Source organism: Schistocerca gregaria, chromosome 1 (genome assembly GCF_023897955.1).
Source record: "Schistocerca gregaria isolate iqSchGreg1 chromosome 1, iqSchGreg1.2, whole genome shotgun sequence".
Lineage (NCBI taxonomy): Eukaryota > Metazoa > Arthropoda > Insecta > Orthoptera > Acrididae > Schistocerca > Schistocerca gregaria.
Window position 1 is genome coordinate 719503512 of NC_064920.1, and position 20663 is coordinate 719524174.

A 20663-nucleotide genomic window follows, 5' to 3' on the forward strand; every position below is an offset into this window, starting at 1 on the left:
TGGAAAAGATGGACAATTTCTTACAAAGGATTGCCTGTTTAACTTACCCTCATTTTGTCAAAGTGTTGCATGTGAATTGTATTAATGAAAGAAATATGGTGAGTCACATCAACAACTCTTAGTAAGTATGTGAAACTGATGATTAATGAATTGATACTGGTTGACATTTCTAAAACATGCCTAATATTACAAGTGGGTGCTGGTAAATCCATAGCTCTATAATGAAAAAATGCTATCGTGGATTTGAAATTACTCAACATATTCCTCCTTGAGCTCAACACATAAGGCATCTTTGTTCTGGTTTCTTTAACCCATCCTTAAGAGGAAAAAAAGTATTGTGGAACCAACCACTCACGTGCAACCTTTTTGGCTTCCTCAGTGTTCAGAAATTGTCTTCCTTTGAGATGTTTCTTGAAGTTTGGGAACAGATATTAGCATGAGGAGGCCAAGTCACATTAATAGGGTGGGTGTTTGAGGATTGCAAAGTGAAGGCCTGCCAATTTTTGCTGTGTGATGGCTGCCTTGTGGTGAGGAGCATTGTCTTGCAGAAACAAGATTCATTTTCTCTGTTTTTTCCGAAAATTTGAAGATGAATTGTTGCATCAGTTTGTCAAAAAGTTCAACATATAACTTTGCCATTATGGTTTTACTTTGTTGCAAGTAGTCGACAAGTAGGGTTCTATCTGTATCCCAAAAAATGGATCGGAGCAACTTGTCTGCCGACCTTTATATTTTGAACTTATTTGGACATTGAGAACCACTGTGTCTCTATTCTTTGGACTGTTTTTTGGACCATAATGTATATCTATGTCTCATCCATGGTGATGAGACAGTCCAAAAATCCCACAGGATCCTAGTGAAACTGGACCAAAATAGGCTGCGAAGCAACCACGCAGTCATCCTTTTGATTTGCGTTGGGATATTTGGAAACCACTTCTGCTGAAAGCTTTCTCATGTCCAAAATCTCTTGAATAACATGACCCACACATCCTCGGTATATGCCCAGTGTCTCTGATATCTTTTTAGCAGCTATCCTCCTATCATCCTGGATCATATCATAAAATGAACAGCATCCATGGTTTTGCCTTCCAGGATGCTCTTCATCTTCAGTGCTGAAATGCCCTGTTTTAAATGCAGTAACACAGTAGTTGATATCAGATATCAGAGTAGGAAGGGCAGTTACCACCCAGTGTGCCAGACATTTCACCATGAATTTGTTTGGCTGCGTTTTCTTTTTTAAAAAAGGATGCGTAGTCACAATGTGATTTTCTTTCACTATGAATTCTCCATTGTGTTGCACCATGCTCTCTTCAAAACTGCACAGAAAAATAAAAACCTATGTTACTACTACACAATTATTATGATATATAATGTAAAGAACAAGGTTTAAAGTCAGAACCCATCCATCATTACGTAGGAAAAGCGGGGGACTTATCAGCGCTCTGCTCGCACATTTTCAGCCTCTAATTAAAGCTGTATGTAACTCCAGTCATCACTCTGTGTTATGTGGAACATTACTGAAAATTGCACATTTTTGGTTTTTGAGATATTAGTTGTAATTTCAGTAGTCAGTTCCTGATCTAAAGATCAGAGAAGCTCCTATGAATGCATGGTTTCAGTTGCATTACTATTATTTATATTACCAGCTGCCAGTAACAGCATTGTCACCATGGCTGTTGGTTAATGCATAACTCCTACTTTAGATTAACTTCTGTTGTGGTTTCTGTGAAGACCAATAAAAGTGCTCCACTGTTCATTTGAAGCAAAAGTACAGTTTAGATTCATTTTGTGATAAATAAATGAAACTGACCAATAAGACAGACAAATGTTCCATGGTAGGCTGCAGCATTCATACAACTGTTGTGGTCACATCTTTTCAACATCTATGTATTAGGATGTTTTTTCATTGAAAGCAAGCAAGTACACACATCAGATGCATGTGCCAGACATGAAAGTACATTTTTTAATATTGCATTGAATAGAAATCCAATGCAAGCTCACCCAAAGGGCGTAGCAGCTTAGTGCCCAATGAGTGTAGTTTTATTGGGGGCCTTGTTGTCATAGCTGTAGTTAAAGTTATGTGACAGTGTTGACTAGAAGATGTTGAGGGGTAGATTCAACCACCTAACTGTGAATGTTTCCTTTTGTTATGTGGATTGACATCTTTCTTTAGAAAATGTGTGTGTGTGTGTGTGTGTGTGTGTGTGTGTGTGTGTGTGTGTGTGTGTGTGTGTTTTTCGTGTCTTAATTGTTTCATGTTGTGGTGATGATGTTATTGTTTGGTGGTGTTGGTGTTGGTGATTATTATTATTATTATTATTATGACAGTGATTATGATGATGATAGGAGGGACCTTGTAGAACCCAGTGCTGCCTTATACCGAACGTGGTGTCAAACTTGGACAGATCACCATCAGCACTTACATGCCCTGTCTTCATATGCCACTGCAAAAAACGTTTGAAATTTTGCCCAGGAACTTGACACAAAGTCTAAGAAGCAGAGTCTTCACACCAACACCTGTCCTTTCATTGTTGGCAAATAATGGTGGGGAACGTTTCTTCCATAATCAAGATTCGAAGCAGCTACCTCATTGTTGAGTGTCTCTACACATAGTGTATCTATTGGTCCTGGTTTGTTGAATGAGATTCTCTTGCAGGCAACAAATTTGTATGTCAAGCACAGCTACATTCTTGAATATCTTGTTACAGAGTAAGCATATTTGTCCTCATACATTGTTGAAAATGCACACCTTCAAATTTGACAAATCTTATTCACCTCATGAAATTTGAATTTTGTAATTCCTGAGCAATGTGAGACAAATAGTATGGTTAGATCTTGTTCTAAAGGTTTAGACATTTGGCTATTGCTGTACATCTCTTATGTTAACCCCTTCTGCAGTCATTTTGTGTATTAAGGTGCTTTCTGAGTGGAGCATGTCGTCTTTAAACATTTTTTCTGAATCAGTTTTGTTACAAATGTGGTGTACAGTACCCCCCCCCCCCCTCCCCCCTTCCTGCCTGCCCCTCACTCCCCAGCCCTCTGCTACGGATAAGGAATTTGTTGAAGAAACTGAAGAAGTGGATTATTGTTGTGTTTAATTAACGACTTTTTTTTAGAAACAGCTGAACTTTTCATGTTGTATTCTGTTGGCAGCATGTGTGCTGCTGAACACGACATCAGATTAGATTTTTCATGTTGTACAAAAGTTTCACACCCATCTGCACACAGCTTAGTAAGCAGGCATTTTACTTAACAGGCATGCAGTCTTTACAAATGTTCTTCAGCAATAATAGAGAGAGGTGCAGGGCTCAGAAGAAGCAAACTCTGTCCAGTATACAGATTGTTAGGGGGAGAGCTATGTAGAGCAAACAGTCCCCCCCCCCCCCCCCCCCCCCCCCCCCCACACACACACACACACACATTGCAACCACTATAACAATGCTCTCAATGCGAGTGATGAACTTTATTTTCAGCCATGTGAGGATGTGCAACGGTTAGCACACTGGAATAGCACTTGGGAGGATGATGGTTCAAATCCCTGTACAGTCATCCTAATTTAGGATTTCCATGATTCCCCAAAATTTCGTAAAAGGGGGCACAACGGATTTCCTTCCCCATCCTTCCCACATCTGCACGTGTAATTTCCTGTTTCTTTTTCCAGAAAGGAGTTGGAGGAATCACCACTGATAGACAGAGCACAAAAAGACCTCATAATTCAGTTACAGCTTTTGTACTGCTACTGCAAACTCTATTGTTTTTTTTGACAAGGTTGGTAATAGTTAGCAACAAAATTCTAGTGGCCCCACTGTTCAGACTTCCACTGATTCAGAACTCGGGAGCTTACTGAATACACTTAGGTTTCCAGTACACTGATTATATGATGACTAAAACTGTTTCACTTCACTTTTATAATTGCAAAAAGTACAAAAGACAAAAATGTAACTGACTTGCCAGCATCCGAATAAAAATAAAAATGAGCCCTCAAACTGTAATTCTTGTTTTGAGTGTACACAATTTACACAAGCTGGCACACAGAGTATCTGGAAAACGCTGAAATTGTATGCACATGGACCCCAGTGTTTACTTAAATGAAGTATTTTAAAGTTTTCTATGGCGTATTTACGGTGATCTTATGACAAGGATGTGTAATCACAGTTGTTATAAACAGATCTAGGGGTGCATTTTAGATTATGATGAAGAGTTATTTCCAATGTACATTTGGTGTGACATGTGTCAGGTCTGCATTCATCTTGGTATCAAAGATTCACATCCCCTCTCCCTTCCCCTCCTTACTGAGTCAGCCACCAGCAAAGGAGCAGGAATCTTTGGCAGCACCTGCCACTCCTGCTAGCGAACCATTGGGAAAACCCCTAAGTGTCACCCAAAAATACATAGATGTTCTTCAGCAGGCAACATCACAAGAAGTGGCGTGAAAGCCTCAACAATTTTATTTGTCTTGCAGCAAAATAAAGAGAGTGGTACTTGTTTTCCAACCACTAGAAACCACACATTTTATCATGACTACCTTGAGAAACTTTGATAAAATGCAGCATGCTATGTGTAATGGAAGTTATTGTCTTAAAATATATTGCATATGACGTCTTGAAATGGATATTAATGTTGTGAAACCTCACTACTTAGGACTAATTGGGGTTAATCCCAGTTTGAATTATCAACCATCCGACTTAGAGAAACATTTTATAAAGTAGTTATCTGAAGCTATAATTAGGAATATAACACACTATTTATCTTGTGGTTAAATAAAAAATAGATTAACTGTAATAGTATGTGAAATGCTGCTCACTATATTGAAGTGAAACTAATGTAATGATACCACAAGAATGAAACACCGTACATACTCAAAGGTTGCATTAAGCTTTCTCAATGTGTAGACTACTGCACATGTACACTACTGTATGTATTCCAAAGTGAAAGCCTGCTCTAGACTGGAAATTTATGTGCTACATTTACTATACGTACTTGGTCAGTTATGTGCTACTGACATCTGGATCTACAATGATAGGTCCACAGCTACCAAAAGAGAGGCTACTACCTTACATTTATACCATGGCAATATTTTCATCCAGAATGTACATTGATATGGCGTGAAGAATGAATACGTTTTTGGTTGAGACTCTTTTGTGCACTGTTCTGTTATCACTTACTGTTGCATCTCTTTTAGTGTAAGGTAATACTTCATGTAATCTGGATTAAAGTCAGCAAAGTTGATAAGTGTGTCTAAATTTTCCCGTGGATGTGACAGTTTAAGCATTGGTCTGTTACCTGTTCAGTCACTGACATCATTTACTTACTCTTTTTCACTGGATACTCCATGGGCCTGGTCTGTTATTCAGTCTTCAGTGAGGATTTGTTCGCCTTTATGCAGGGAGTTCCAAACATCCCCCATTGTTGTAGATTGTTCAATCATTTTGAAGGGTCGTGGTTTTGACTTCTCTCCAACTGCTGATAGTGGCACTCTTGGTATTAAAAACTTTCAGTTTCATTAGACACTATTACTTTATATTGCTTTCACCATTATCTTCAGCATTGAAGAGCACAATGCATTTGTCAAGTGTCTATAAAGGCACGTACAAATACGGATCACTCCTTGACCTATGGGCTAGATCAGTGACATAGTGTTTGGATGGAGAAAAAAATCACTCAATCAGTTGAAATTTTAACTTTTTAAATTGGAATTTTCAGGCTTCAGCGATGAAGTGGTTCTTGAATCAGTGAGAAAATAACTATGTGGTAACCCTAGCCTTTTTGTTAGCTTTAGAGATGACTGGGAGATGCTGTGTAATAGTTTTGATTGTGCTAGGTTTTACAGATTTCCTGATTATGGCTGGTTTTAAATGGTGTGAATGATCAGCATTTGCATATGAAAGACCAGTGATTCATTCCTTACTTGCTTTATGACTTTTTGGTGAACTTCTTTGTCTTTTTTGCTGGCCCATGTATTGCCAGGCATGGATGGACTCCCATAATTAATGTGTGTTGCAGGTATGTGGCAAAGACATATCTTCCTCTTTTAAAACAATTTTTAATCCTTCACAAAATCATTTAGCGGTTGTAACATCTGTATTTCCACTTTCCTCGTACACTTGACTGTTAGAGATACTGTGGCTATTACTTATCCACTACTAGCCTTGAGACATATTTGGCCGAATTTATCGGTAAATCTTTCCGTCGCAACCTGCTGTTCAACTCCTCTTACTGAAACTCTTGACAGACTGTTATTATTTGTACTAAGTGTGCACACCATCATCAGTGGTGATCAGTTTCAGTCCAGATGAGAGTATTTATTTACTGTCTGGTGCATCTTGTTTTAGAACAGAGTCAGTAGTTTAATTGCGATTTTTCAAAATGACATAAATAGTTGACCTAGCAATAGCAAATTGCAGCATAGCAGTCTGGACAGGAACATGGGCTTGTATTTTAATAAGCACTATCATATCCTAAACTTAACAATCTCTATTTACTAATAACTTCATTAAGTGTACTGTGCAACATTTTAATACTCATTTCAGTTATCATGGGGATGGAATTTAACATGACTTGGCATGACTTTTGACTTTTTTGTGTGCTTGTGACCAGCAACGATACATGTGCTAATTGTTATTGGCCGCAAATAAAGTGGTAGGAAGGGCAGGGACACTTTCAACATTTTACAATAAATGAGCGAGGCAAGTAAAGCAGTTTTTCACTTTGCAATAAAACACCAGTCCAAACTATCACAAATTTCAAATTAATGAAGCCCAAATTTGTATGTACACAACTTTCTCAGTTTCTTTAGTCAACAGTGTGGAAACATTACACAAAAAGGATCCATAAGTGACATCAGGTTATCGGGAAATGGTATATTGTCACGTAGAAGAAGGTGTAATTAGATGGAAATGGAAATGCCGTATGGCTAGGGCCTCTCGGCAGGTAGACCGTTCGCCTGGTGCAAGTCTTTCGAGTTGACGCCACTTCGGCGACTTGCATGTTGATGGGGATGAAATGATGATGATAAGGACAACACAACACCCAGTCCCTGAGCGGAGAAAATCTCCGACCCAGCCGGGAATCGAACCCGGGCCATTAGGTGTGACATTCCGCCGCGTTGACCACTCAGCTACCAGGGGCGGACTGTAATTAGATGAATGATGGACACTAACTTCACTTAATGAAGGTTTATTCAGCACTTGCACATACAAGAGTGTGGAGCAAACTGCCTCTGGCCAGAACACATACGGTATATAGAGTTACAGAACATTCCAGTAAAATGATTCTTGACATTTGTGGATACTTCTACAATGTACTTGAACCGAATATAGAAATTAAAATTTTACAGTTCAAGTGAGTTTTGAACTCATGGCCCTCGATGCAACAGTCTAGAATCATAACCCCTATGGTATGGTGACTGTGCTACTCAGCTTGTTCTGCGACATTGGTACCTCCTTAAGACAACAGCGTCTTGGTGTTATGTCCTCACAGTCCGGAAACGAGTCATTGGTCCTGCATACTCAGATTCCCGATGACTGATGTTCGCCCTGGTAGTGATCTTCTTAGAAATTCCTTTGCTGCTACACTCTTCATCACCTCTCCGCCAGTTGCCTGATGCTGGAGCTTCGAATTTACCCTGGGTTGCAGGATCTTTATAGGGCTTCAGTCGAAGGACATGGACCGTATCTCTGATCTTTCATCGTCTTTTGTCGGGGTCAAAATCTTCAACTTCATAAGTAACATCGGCCAACTGTTTTACAACCTTATAAGATCCAAAGTAGTGCCTGAGGAGCTTCTCAGAGAGACCAACCTTTCAAAGGGGAGTGAAGATCCAGACGAGGTCACCAGGCTGGTAGACAACAGGCCAGTGGCTCACGTCATACCTTCGTAGATCGTTTTCTTGATCCTGCAGCATGCGGAGTCAAGCTAACTGCCGAGCTTCCCCAACTCTGGTTAACACCTGGTCGTCCACGTCATCAGGATGTAACGGAAACATAGTGTCCATTGTCTCCATCGTCGTAATCGCCTCATGCCCATGTACCAGGAAAAATGGCGTAAATCCTGTGGTGTCTTGTTTGGCGGTGTTGCAGGCAAGCACCACAAAAAGTAGCACCTCATCCCAGTTGCTCTGCTCAAAATTGACAAACATTGATAGCATGTCGCCCAAGGTCTTATTAATGTGTTCAGTAAGCCCGTTAGTTTGCGGATGGTAGGCAGTCGTCGGGTGATGAGTACTGTTGCACCGACGGTTTATCTCTGTCACAAGATTTGATTGAAAAACTTTTCCCTCAATCTGTAATTAATGACCTTGGGGCACCGTGTTTTAATACAATGTCTTCCACGATGAATTTGGCTACCTCGATTGCTTCAGCTGTTTTCACGGCTTTTGTAATGGCATAGCGTGTTAGATAATTAGTGCAAACAATAATCCATCTATTGCCACTAGAAGACATTGCAAATCGTCTGAGGAGGTCAGTCTCAACACCCTGGAAAGGCGTTTCGGCTGGTGAAATTGATATCAGTCAGCCAGGTGGTTTCTGAGGAACTTTTCTCGTCTGGCACTCTCGACAGTGTGACACATAGTGATGAACACTCCTAAATAAACCTGGCCAGAAAAATCTCTTGCGGATCCTATCATATGTCTTAATAAATCCAAAATGCCTGGCCTCAGGTGTGTCATGGAATTTCTGTAGAACATCTAAGCGCATGTGTTTAGGAATCACTGGTAGCCACCTCTTTCCAAATGGATCAAATTGTCCTTTCACTTCCGACCAATTTAAGGCAAGCATAATTTCAGGTATGGTGGCATCCTTCTTCCGTTCAGCAGAGAGATCCGGGAGTTCAGCAAGACAGTCACTATCTTCATCAAAGTCTTGATGGTCTTGCACAGGGTTTCTTGAGAGACAGTTGGCATCTTGGTGTTTTCTTCCACTTTTGTACATTATGGTAATGTCAGACTCTTTAAGACGTAGTGCCCACCTGGCGAGTCGTCCTGTTGGATCCTTAAGACCTGTCAACCAACAAAGTGAATGATGGTCTGTAACAATTGTGAATGGCCTTCCATAGAGATACAGTAAAATTTGTACATGGCTCAGATCACAGCAAGACGTTCTCTTTCTGTAGTTGAGGAGTTTCTCTTGGCTTTTGTAAGTGTCCTAGAAGCATAGGCTATAATCTTCTCTTTTCTGTCCAAAATTTGGAACAGAACAGCACCAATCCCATATCCACTGGCATCTGTTGGTAGTTCTGTAGGTGCTCTCTCATCATATAGACCAAGTACAGGGTCAGTCATCAGAGCTTTTCGCAGCACATCGAAAGAATCGTGTTGAGCACCACCCCAGATAAATTTAGCATCGGCTTTTAACAACTCTTCAAGCCTGGCTTTGATACAAAAGTCTTTGATCAAACGATAGTAATTAGAACATAATCCGAGGAAGCTTCTCACATCTCTAATACTTTTAATACTTTTAGGAATAGGAAATTCCACTATAGATCTCACCTTTTTTGGGTCTGGCTGCACACCTTAATTTGACACAAGATGTCCAAGTATTTTGATTTCTTTTGCTCCAAAGATACACTTTTTTGGATTAAATTTCAGTGCGTCTTGTTGGAGACACTTAAAAACAGCCCTCCGCCTTTTTACGTTTTCATCAAATGTCTCTGAGAACACTATAATGTCATCTAAATAACAAAGACACATTGCTCACCTCAGGTGCCTTAGAAGATTATCAATCATCCGTTCAAAAGTTGCTGGTGCATGACACAAACCAAACGGCATTACCTTAAACTCTACAGGCCAGAATGTAGTTTTCTCATGATCAGCCTCATTTACTTTGATTTACCAGTATCCAGAGTACATTTCCATGGTTCAGAAAAACTTAGCCCAGTTCAGACAATCTAGTGTATCGTCAGTTCGTGGAAGGGGTAAACATCCTTTTTAGTTATCATATTAAGCTTCCTGCGATCAACACAAAAGCCCCAGCTGCCATGCTTGTTCCTGACGAGTACCACTGGTCATTCTTCATCATTTTCTCTGCCTCATCGCGAATTATTCAACGTTCCATTGCTGACACACGGTATGCTCTCTGGCTTATTGGTTGATGGTCTCTAGTGCAAATTCGGTGCTTCACCGTCGATTTGTCTTATTTACTTTTCACCTGTGAATTGAAGTATTCAGAGAACTCTTGGAGAATGGCAAGTAGCTTCTTCTGTTATTCCTTATTGAGATCTGGTGATAATCAAGGTGGAAGATCTTGTCTCGTAGTGGTAGTGCCAATTTCGCCCACAGACATGGCACGGTAGGTTTATATGACGCTCAGCTGTTCAGCAATTATCGGCTCAGCGTTTGCTACGCACATGCAAGTTGGAAGGATCTGCAGTTAACTATTCACAATTCACCAAATCCGTTCTTAAACGAGATGACAGAGGCTGGTATGATGAAGTTATTCTTCAGTGGTATTCTTCTCTTACATTCCACTACAAGATCAATGGGTTGACGCATGGCATGACACATGACAGCGACCTTTCTAGCGCTGACTGCAGGAATGATCAGTTCATCCAGCAAAATGTCTCCAGACATTCAGATGTGCATGTTCCTATCCACAGTATCTCATCTTATCTAGTATAATCTTCGAGCGAACACAATCTATAATTTCCTGAGAAGCTTTCAGAAAGTCTCATCTTAGTATGACATCATGACTACACTCTTGTAAGATGATGAATTCTAAGGACATTGTTGACCACTTATACCCACATGAATGACACATCTTTCTGTTGGTTTTACATATTTTCCGTTAACCACCTTCAGCAGAGATGTTTTGTTGTCGACAAATACGGTTTTCTGCAAGTGGCGATGGTACTTCTCCTAAATGACTGAATATGATGCTCTAGAGTCCACAAGAGCTTGTGCTGGTTGGCCATCTATGAGGATATCTACGTAGTTTGCTATCATTTTTGTATTCGTTAATGATGGAGGATTTTTCTCTTCGGCGGCGTCACTTCCAAGGAAGGTTGCACCCTTTATTTTTCCAGGTTGCGGCAGCTAGGTGATCAGCTGGAGCTTCTAATTAGTGATGGAGACCTTGATTTGGCGTGTTGGGGAGCATCTTCTCCAGGGGCAAGCTTGCGGCAATGGTGACCTATGTCATCATGCACCCATATTGTCTTGTTCATCTTTGTCGTCCCGGAGTTGGCGTCAGCTAAGACCAGTTTGCTGTCTTCTGGCACGGGTGTCATCAAATATCCGCAGCCTTTCTCGACAATAGTGTACCACATGTCCCGGTCATCTGTTGTGAAAACATACTGGGTGGTTACCCTGGGTCTTCCAGACGTCAGTATTCCTTGGTGCCCAAACAGAGACCTCATTCGACATTATAGGAATGTAACTTCACCTGGGTCTTGATCATTTCACCGTTTTAAAGGGAAATGAAGGATGAGAGATTGGGTTCAATGTCTGTTCCACTTCCTCCCTTATGACCTGTTGAAGCGTCTCAGTTTTTTGCTTGCTGTGCAATCCAAGTGCCTTCTGAACCACCTCTCTCACTATCTGACGAAGAACACTTGTGAAATCACTTGCGTCCTCCATTACAGACATCGATATGACATTTGGAAGCCATTCAAACTTCTTGTGGGTAATTCTTTTTTGATGCATTGTCTTGATATACTGCCGCCATTTTATGAAGTCGTTTGCTGTAGAAACCTCCTTCAGGAGTAGGGCTTGATACATGTCCTCAGCAACACCCTTCATGAGATATGAAACCTTATCTTCCTTCTTCATTCTAGGATCCACTGTTTTACAGCTCCAAGATGTCTTTAATGTAGGATGCTGTAGTTTCTCCTGGATGCTGTGCCCTGCAATTTAATTTACCTTCAGCCTTGCACTTCTGTCATTGTGTGTCACTGAAATACTTGCAAAGTTCTGCCTGGAATACTTCCCAGCTTGTGAACTTCTCCTTGTTGTTCTCACGCCATTGCTTGGCAGTGCCCTCCAAGTAGAAAAATATGTTAGCCAAACACACTGTGTCATCCCACTTGTTAAATTTGGCTATACACTCCTATACCTGCAGCCATATGTTTTGATCTTGGCCATCATCACCAGAGAACCCGGAAGGCTGTCTCATGTCGTGGCACACAGTTGCTGTCATGATAACGCCCTCTTCTTCTTCCGTCTGCGATAGATTGCGATCTGTTGATTATGGCTCGAACTCTGGTTTCTCGTCACGTAAACGGCGGTTCTGTCGTGGCCTCATGGGAGCTCTGTGTCATCGATAATGTGACATTTGATGATGATTCTTGACATTTGTGGGTACTTCTAGAATGTACTCGAACCAAATATAGAAATTAAAATTTTACAGCTCAGGTGAGTTTTTAACTCACAACCGTCCATGCAACAGTCTAAAATCATAACCACTACACCACAGTGACTGTGCTACCCAACTTCTTCTTTGACATTATTGACAAGCTGTAAAGCTCCCTTATGGTCTTTTATATTAGTTTTTACCACTGCCAGATTTTGAGTATGGAATCTTTACAGAGAAAACATGCTTTGTTACTAAATGAAACTGGCCATATTTCCTAACACAAACACATCTTCTTTTCTTCACAAATACCAAAATTTCTCAATTAAAAATGGAAAAATGTCACTTTGAAATAGTAATAATACAGAACATATTACTTGGTTTTATTGTTCTTTAAGCACACTAAGGCACTGCCTAACAATGTCTCCATTCATCCAAACGTGAATTAACAATTGAATTTATTCCACTATCATGCTGAAGTAGCCATTGCAATGTTGCATTTCCTCATTAATTTGTCAGACTATCACAATCCATTGAAGCCTTTTCAGCTATGTTCAGATAGAAATATGTTCCACAAATGGAAGTTATTGATCAACGACCACGATGCAGTACCATCATCCAATTTAAAAAATAATTCCTTGCACCTTTCCAAGAATAAACTGAATCAAAAATTGCTTTTACCCTATGAACTGATGTAATACTTTCACACTCATATCAGCACTTTAGCACATTCTTTAGACAATTTGTGTGTGACATGGGTGCAAGTTGGCACTTCTTAAGGAACCTGAGCAACATCTGTCTTACTTGTATGCGTGCTTATGTCCAGTAGTGCTTGTGCTTCCTTGATATTAGTAAGATGTGTATGCCCCGGCAGGGGGAAAAAGGAAAAAGAAAAACACCATGCTCAGCTTTGAAAGCTCCAGAAACCAGCAATGTTTGAGGAGTATGATTTACTACGTCATAACTCCAATGATGGTGTACTTCTTAAGTGCCCCCAGTAGGAGTTTTGAAATTTGGGGAGGGGGGAGGGAGGTGGGGAGGGATAAGAAAGGTTGCTTGAAAGCCCAAAAAGAAACTTGTCAAGCCCGTGAAAATTTTGACCCAACAACAAGATCTACAGAGAAACAAATAAACCACATACTAATGAACAGTCAGCAACGACTTCATCCTCCTGAGTCATCATACTGTAACACAATAAAAATATCAGATGCACTTCACATTCTCTCATCCCTACAGTGAAAATTGCAATTTATGTGGAAATTAATTTGGTCGCATATCTGGACTAAACAGCAACAAAAATATCAAAATTTGCTATACGGATGTACTCAGGCAGTACCCTTGAAATTGTGTCAAGAGTTACTTGAGATAGTCCAATTAAATCTCTTTCCCACACTGGTAATCCTGATCATTAACTTTATCTATAAGTAAGATATTATTTTACTACTGTAAGGGCATAGTCTTATAAACATACAGGTGCTACGGGTACAAGCTGTGAGAAAAGGGACAGTGTCATTACAAAATCAGCTGTTCTTAAAGGATGAAAAACATTGCACTGGTTTCCTGTTATCCAGCTCAACATCACCAAAAATTATTTCTAATACTGCAATCATGAATGACTTCTACCTCCTTCAAACAAATGTCCAAAAGCTCAGCAGTTATTGTACTTCAGATACCTACCATACATAAACATAGGTCTGGCTATGCAAAATGTATCTACACTTACATGTCAATTATACATGTAACTGTATCTTACTACATTGAAGCAATCAAAGGAAAAGTATATGTTCATTAAACTGGAAGCTAAACAGTTATCAACTGTTTATTTAGCATGGTAAAGCAAGCATAAAGATTACACATAAAATAGGGGCATCACTTCACAAGTGAAAATCAAATCAATTTACACTGGTTATACCAACAAGATAAACTAGAAAAACTAAACACAAGAATATTTACCATCCGTCTGTGAACTTTCAATCAAAGAGAAGAAAAGCTTTACTATATGTTTCCACCATCTACAAGCACATGAGCAAAATTGAAACTATTTATGTATTTATAGCTCAAGGGAATATGTGTGTGTGTGTGTGTGTGTGTGTGTGTGTGTGTGTGTGTGTGTGTGTGTGTGTGAGAGAGAGAGAGAGAGAGAGAGAGTTGTGGTGCGATTACAGTTCAAGTTTACTTAGTAAAACAGACAGAAAAATGTGATGTTTATAGTTGGAAAACATGTAAAAGATGCAAGTAATACAAGTTGTGGTCAGTCTGCTGAAAGAAAAATACGTGTTATTGACAGTTTTACTTTTTCACGCAACACTTTAAACAACTTGCACACTCTGGGACAGATGGGTATAGCAGCTGATTTTGTTGTGTTCTTATGTTGAGAACGCCTTGATTAGCATGCACACTTACACAACAGTATGGTTGATTTTCATGGGCCAGCAGCAGATGTTGTTAGCAGCTAGCTCCTTAGACAATGTTGGTGATCTCTCAGATACTCAGAAGAGAAGAAATTTCAAAGTAAACAGAGCTAGCGTACAGCTCCTTGCACACGAACACACCGCACTTCTTTGGCTTTCTTCGTCGGTAGATGAGACAGGACATGATGCTGGATTGCAGCATAAGAGCTTCTGCTCTGTGGCCTGCTTAAGCAGGGGATCTGTAAAAAATAGTATGATACGCTACACAAATCACTGTTCATAAACATTTGACAGTTCTGTTATTTTGTGAGTACCACTCAGCCTTTTTGCTGGCCTACATCATGTTCAATTGCATCATTGTTGACCTTCTCACCATCATCTTATGCCTCCTTTTCCATTATATAATATTTACGGTTTCATAAGTGTTCGGAAGGGGTGCAGCCATTCTGTTCTACCCATTCTGTTGTGCGCAGGTCTGCGCACGTGCTTTTGACCTCGGCTGCTCACTCTTATGTCACTCCTCCTTCTGTATCTCTGTCTGAAATTAGGTGAGTGATTACCTTGCATATTTTTGTTGAGGTAATTTTGCCTTCTTTCGCTTCCTCCACCAGTGTTTTGTCTTGATTCTCGTTGTTCTTATTGTCTTTCAGTTTGTAGAAAGTTCATTTTGTAAAAATAGTTGTCATGGCTGCTCTACAGTTTCAGTTAGTTTCAGTCAGATGATTATGAACTTTGCACAGGAGGCATTGCGTCACCTAGTGTATAACGTGATTTTCTTCGTATGGTACTTCCAGATAATGATTTCTCCCTAATTCCTTTATCAAAATTTGGAGTATGTTTCGTCATATATTTGGTTGCATAGACAATTACAAATAGGATTTAAATGCTCATTATTTGTGCTTTTAGACCAGTATTTTGCTAGGAACATTGTCCCCAACTCTGCATATGACAAGTTTTCTTTTCCTTGTTTCAAGGACAACATTTCTTCAAGACTTTTCTCACAATCTAACAAACGGACGTTTTTCTTCTAGATCATGTTTTTGTTTTGTAACAGCCAACTTTTCCTTCTCTTCAAAATAATATTTGAATGTTCTTCTAGAACCTTCACCTTCAAAATATGTTGTTTATCTGTATACAGTACATCTGCAACCCTAATGGGAATGTTGGCATCCAGTTGAATACTACCATCATCTGTGCAGATGCTACTCATTTTTTTATGTGAGACTGTGGTTCTGCTTGACATGCTAAGGTCAGAACCAGGTAACTCAGTTAAGAAGTGTGTGCCTGAAATTGCTTTCTCCTGTGGCTCTATTTGTATTGAACATTCTGGAAGGATAATAGTTGTGTTTTGCATTTCCTTATGTGCATCTGTGTGATTCTGTTCTTGCTTCTCATCAAATATCTTCACTGTTACTCTTGATCCTCCTGATATATCTTCTGTTCTCCTTAAATTTTTATTTAATTTCATCCACAAATTTCACTCGACTTTCCTTTTATCTTGTTGAATGGCACCATTATCTTCCTCATTAGTTCCTTTTTTACAGAGCCGAGTTACCACAACATGATGTACTGGTATTTTCCATATTGCCAACAACATTTTTACATTTGAAAATCGAAAGTACAAAACACAAGCCTATCTAACTTCCTCCTCACAGAATTAGTCATGTGCCATATACAGGTAGACCCTGTTATACCCAGATTCATTATCTGTATTTTCCCCTATACATGATTTTGCGTTTAAGTCCACTGCTGCTATTTTTTAACAGTACACTGAAGCAGTAATGGTTCAGTGCATTTCAATGTGCATCTTCTGTCGTGTTTGTCGAGATGTGAATCATCGGTTTGGGTCATCTGAGCTGTGAAGCTGCTACTTGATAGGGCCTGTATTTAAAATGTTGGGTAAAAGGAAAAAAAAGATACCTGTTGAGAAAAAGAATCATGTACGGAGGTAGTATTCAGTAGAAACAAAGTTAGAAGATTTAGATTGCTAGACATTCAGCATGCTTTGGTGTATGGTGACTCCACTGTGAAAATTATTTTTGACATGCGAAATCATTTTGAAAAACTCAATCTTCAACTATCTTAAGTGTGACTAGAGTGACCAAATCTCTTGGAAAGAATGGGAAAAATGCTAATCCATTGGATTGAGGGCCACAACTAACACAGCATGTGCTTCTCTCTGGAGCTACTATTCAAGCTAAACCCAAGATCTTGTATGCAGCCGATCCAACACCTTTCTTGACCAGCTCAGGTTGGTTTGATCACTTCAACCTTCATTTTGGTCTTCACAACATTAAAATGACAGGAGAGGCAGCTGTGCTAGATAAAATTGGAGCTAAGAAATTTAAAAAGATGTTTAAAGAAATTAGACTATACTTTGAAACATGTTTTCAACCTTGATGAAACGGACATATCTTCGAAACAAATGCCTACATGCATGTTGATTTCTGTGTGCGTGTGGGGGGAGGGGGGTGGAGAGGTGGGGAGGGGGGGGGGGGGGAAGAAAGAAAGAAAGGAATACAGTGCTGGGATTTAAAGATGCCAAGGACTGATGCACCCTTCTTTTCAGTGGAAACATTATAGCAGAATGCAAAGTGAAACTCCCACGTGATGTTATATTCTCAAGATTCTAGGGCACTAAGGGGTTGTGACAGGAGAAGACTGGCAATTTGTTGGAGATAGAATAAAAAATGTTGGATGATTTCTGTTATTATCAGTGCCAATTTGTTAATGAACTAAACAGAGAATTGTAGGCATACTGTGAAAAAGAAAAAGATCCCTTTCAAAATTCTTCTCTTCTTTGATAATGTTCCCAACTACTCACTTTCCTTTTTGGATTCAAATTAAAACACTGAAGTTCCATTTCTGCTGCTGACATTACATCTTTCCAACATGGACCACGCAGTTATTTCTACATTCAAGACATACTACATGCATAAAATTTTCTCAAACATCAGAGAAGAATGTGATTCGAATGACAAACTTACTATTAAACAATGCAAAATCCAGGATGGAATGTAACAATATTAGAGAAGGAAAGGTGCTGCCCACCATATAGCGGAGATTCTGGCGATAGGAACAACACAAGGATTCACACAATTATAATGTGGTTTCAGTTGCCTGAGACTGCAGACGTGTGTGCAAGTTGCGTTTTGTGTGTGTGTGTGTGTGTGTGTGTGTGTGTGTGTGTGTGTGTGTCTGTCTATTGTTGACAAATGCCTTAATGGCTGAAAGCTATAATTGTTTGAATCTTTTTATTGTTCCTATCGCGACTCAGCATATCTGCTATATGTTGAGTAGCATCTTTCATTCTCTATTATTGGAACTTACTATTAAGATTTTCAAGTGACAGTGTTATTAGAGATTTGTGGACTTACATCACTCTAAAATATATTAATGGTGTATGGAGGAAAGTGTGTCCTTGTGCTGTGCCAATGCTAGAAGCTGATGTGATCACTTATGGAATGAGAGAAATTGCGGGCATGACACAGGAGATTGGGTTCACTAATATTGAAGCTGTGCTCTTTTCCGAAAGATCAAGTAATGAGTAGTTGGTAGGGAGTTCAAGTTACTACGACATAACACCATTGAAAGTAGTATTCCTTTCAGATGCAGCATAATCACAGCACATGCTGCTTTCTTTCATTGTTTTTCCCCTTTCAGGAAATATTTCATGTTGTGTGTTTCAGTTTCGTGCACTGTGAAAGCTGAGCGGTATGCCCGATTTGAATAATATCAGAGCATATGGGAAAAATTTTATGTTATTCTTTGGAATGGCCTGTTGTATTTCAATTACTGACCAGATACAAATTTACCAACATCATCCTCTCTCCCCCTTCCTCCTACCATCCTGTCCATCCCCCCCCCCCCCCCCCCCCCCTCCCGGTTTAGGAAAAGAGCTCATATTGTTCATTGGTTCTGCCTGTTTACTGAAGGCAGATATTTGTGTTCATCTCCAGTCTGACACATAGTTTTAACTTGTTATGCACGCTCAAAAGTTACTGAGATGCTATCTGTCAGAACAAAACGTTCATACAAGTAACAGATGTGATGAAAGACATTACACTATTCAAGAAATAATCTAGAAAATTGCTCGGGACCCTGGCTTCATTAGGAAACAGCATGCAAGGATGGTAACAAACAGGCTTGAGAAATTAGCATGACAGATGGAAGCATCATTATATCACTGGTGGACAGAGTGCAATTAGAACCAAATGGAACAGTCATAGATAAAAATGTAAAGAAGCAACAAGCAGGGTAGAAGAAGCTTCTAAAGAGAATAATTCAGGACCCATAAAATATAATATGGATACAAAGAGACAAAATAAATAAAATGTATTTCAGAGGGAAATTAATCTTCAGAAAAAAACACAGTGTAAACTAAGACTGCCGAGAACAGAAGCAAATACAATAAGTTAAAGTCAATGGCATGGGTAACCATGCATATACTGTAAAGCAAGTTCCCTTCTGGGAAGTTCAGAGATATTGATCTTGGACTGAACTGACAAAAACTGGAGATAAGACTGAACTGACAAAAACTGGAGATTGGAGATAGGTACTGTTTACTCTTAATGCCATTAAAAGACCATAGTGGTGACATCCATCACATTCAGTCGTTAGTGGAGGGATAGATGAATATAAATAATGAAAAAAATATGCAGAACTCAAAAATGTTCTATGTGCATGTACTGACCAGTTGAATTAAACGTAGCTGTCATGTAAGAAAGAATGATTCTGTCACTTCAGTAAACTGGATTCATATATTACACTACCGCTCATTAATTTCAATACGCTCTGGTATTTCAGATTCACAACACAAATCAAACCTTATTTCTCACAAAATAAATTATATTAACTTCCACATATATAATACATCACAATCACTATATTTTACTTTCATCAAAGTATCCTCCTTTGGATTTAATGACTGCCTCACGAACTCGAGGCATGTGGTCAATTAGTTTTTGTAGGTATTGTGAACCTATATGATTCCACACAACCTTATCAATATTCCAGAGGTGTTCTTTGCTGGATGAACTAACTTCCCTGATACATTTTTCCACTTCATTCCAGACCATTTCAATGGGATTGCAATCGGGGCTTTGGGACAGTCATACCATGTCATTCAGTACTTTGTTTTTCCTTTGATGCAATCTAGTTCATACAGTATGCCGATCGATGTTTTTGGGTTATTGTCCTGTTGTAAGGTGAACCCTTTTCCTATTAAGCGCAGTCCACTCCATGTGGCATGATACTGAAGTATGCGATGGTACTGCTTATTATCCATATACCCTTCCATTTTCACAATGTCGCCAACTCTATCTCCCACAAAACATCCCCAAACCATAATAGAACTTCCACCGTGTTTAACTGTGCGTAGAACACACTGCTGGGCTACACTTTCTCCTACAAATTGGCGAACAAATATTCTCCTTCTGGTTCCAAAAATCTTGAACTGTGATTCATTGGTGAACAACACCTTCATCCACTCTTCGAATGTCCAATTATATTGTTTTCTAGCCCATTCAAGACTCTTCTGTTTATTTATTGGGTTTTCTTGCTGTGTGACATTCTTTCAAGCCAGCTTCAGTCTACTATTGCAACAGATATTGTTGTTGTGTTCATTTCTACCAATTCTGCATGAATTGGGGGTGCTGTTTTGAATCTATTTCTATTACTGGTAATTCTGATATATTTATCGTCACTTGTAGTTGTTCTACGAAGTCATCCTGGTTGTGGTATGTTTTTATTGCTACCTGTTGTCTTCTCGCGGTGAAGGGCGTATTGCACTCCCCCTATAGACACACTACACTGTTTCACAATTTGGTGAATAGATAAACCTGTTATAAACTACAATTACAGCACATTTTTCTGTGGATATCTTCGTTCATGGAGCCATACTAGCGATGTGCGCATTTCAATGTCACGAAGGAACTGACATGCAGGGACCACATGTTACGTATCACAA

The 20663-nt window shown here is 39.5% G+C and overlaps 1 protein-coding gene across 3 annotated transcripts in view; it reads left to right on the forward strand.

Moving 5' to 3' along the window:
- The window catches only part of LOC126266638 (serine/threonine-protein kinase Warts-like), a 198482-nt gene that overhangs the window by 145099 nt on the left and 32720 nt on the right, over nucleotides 1–20663 (forward strand). The window lies entirely within an intron of this gene.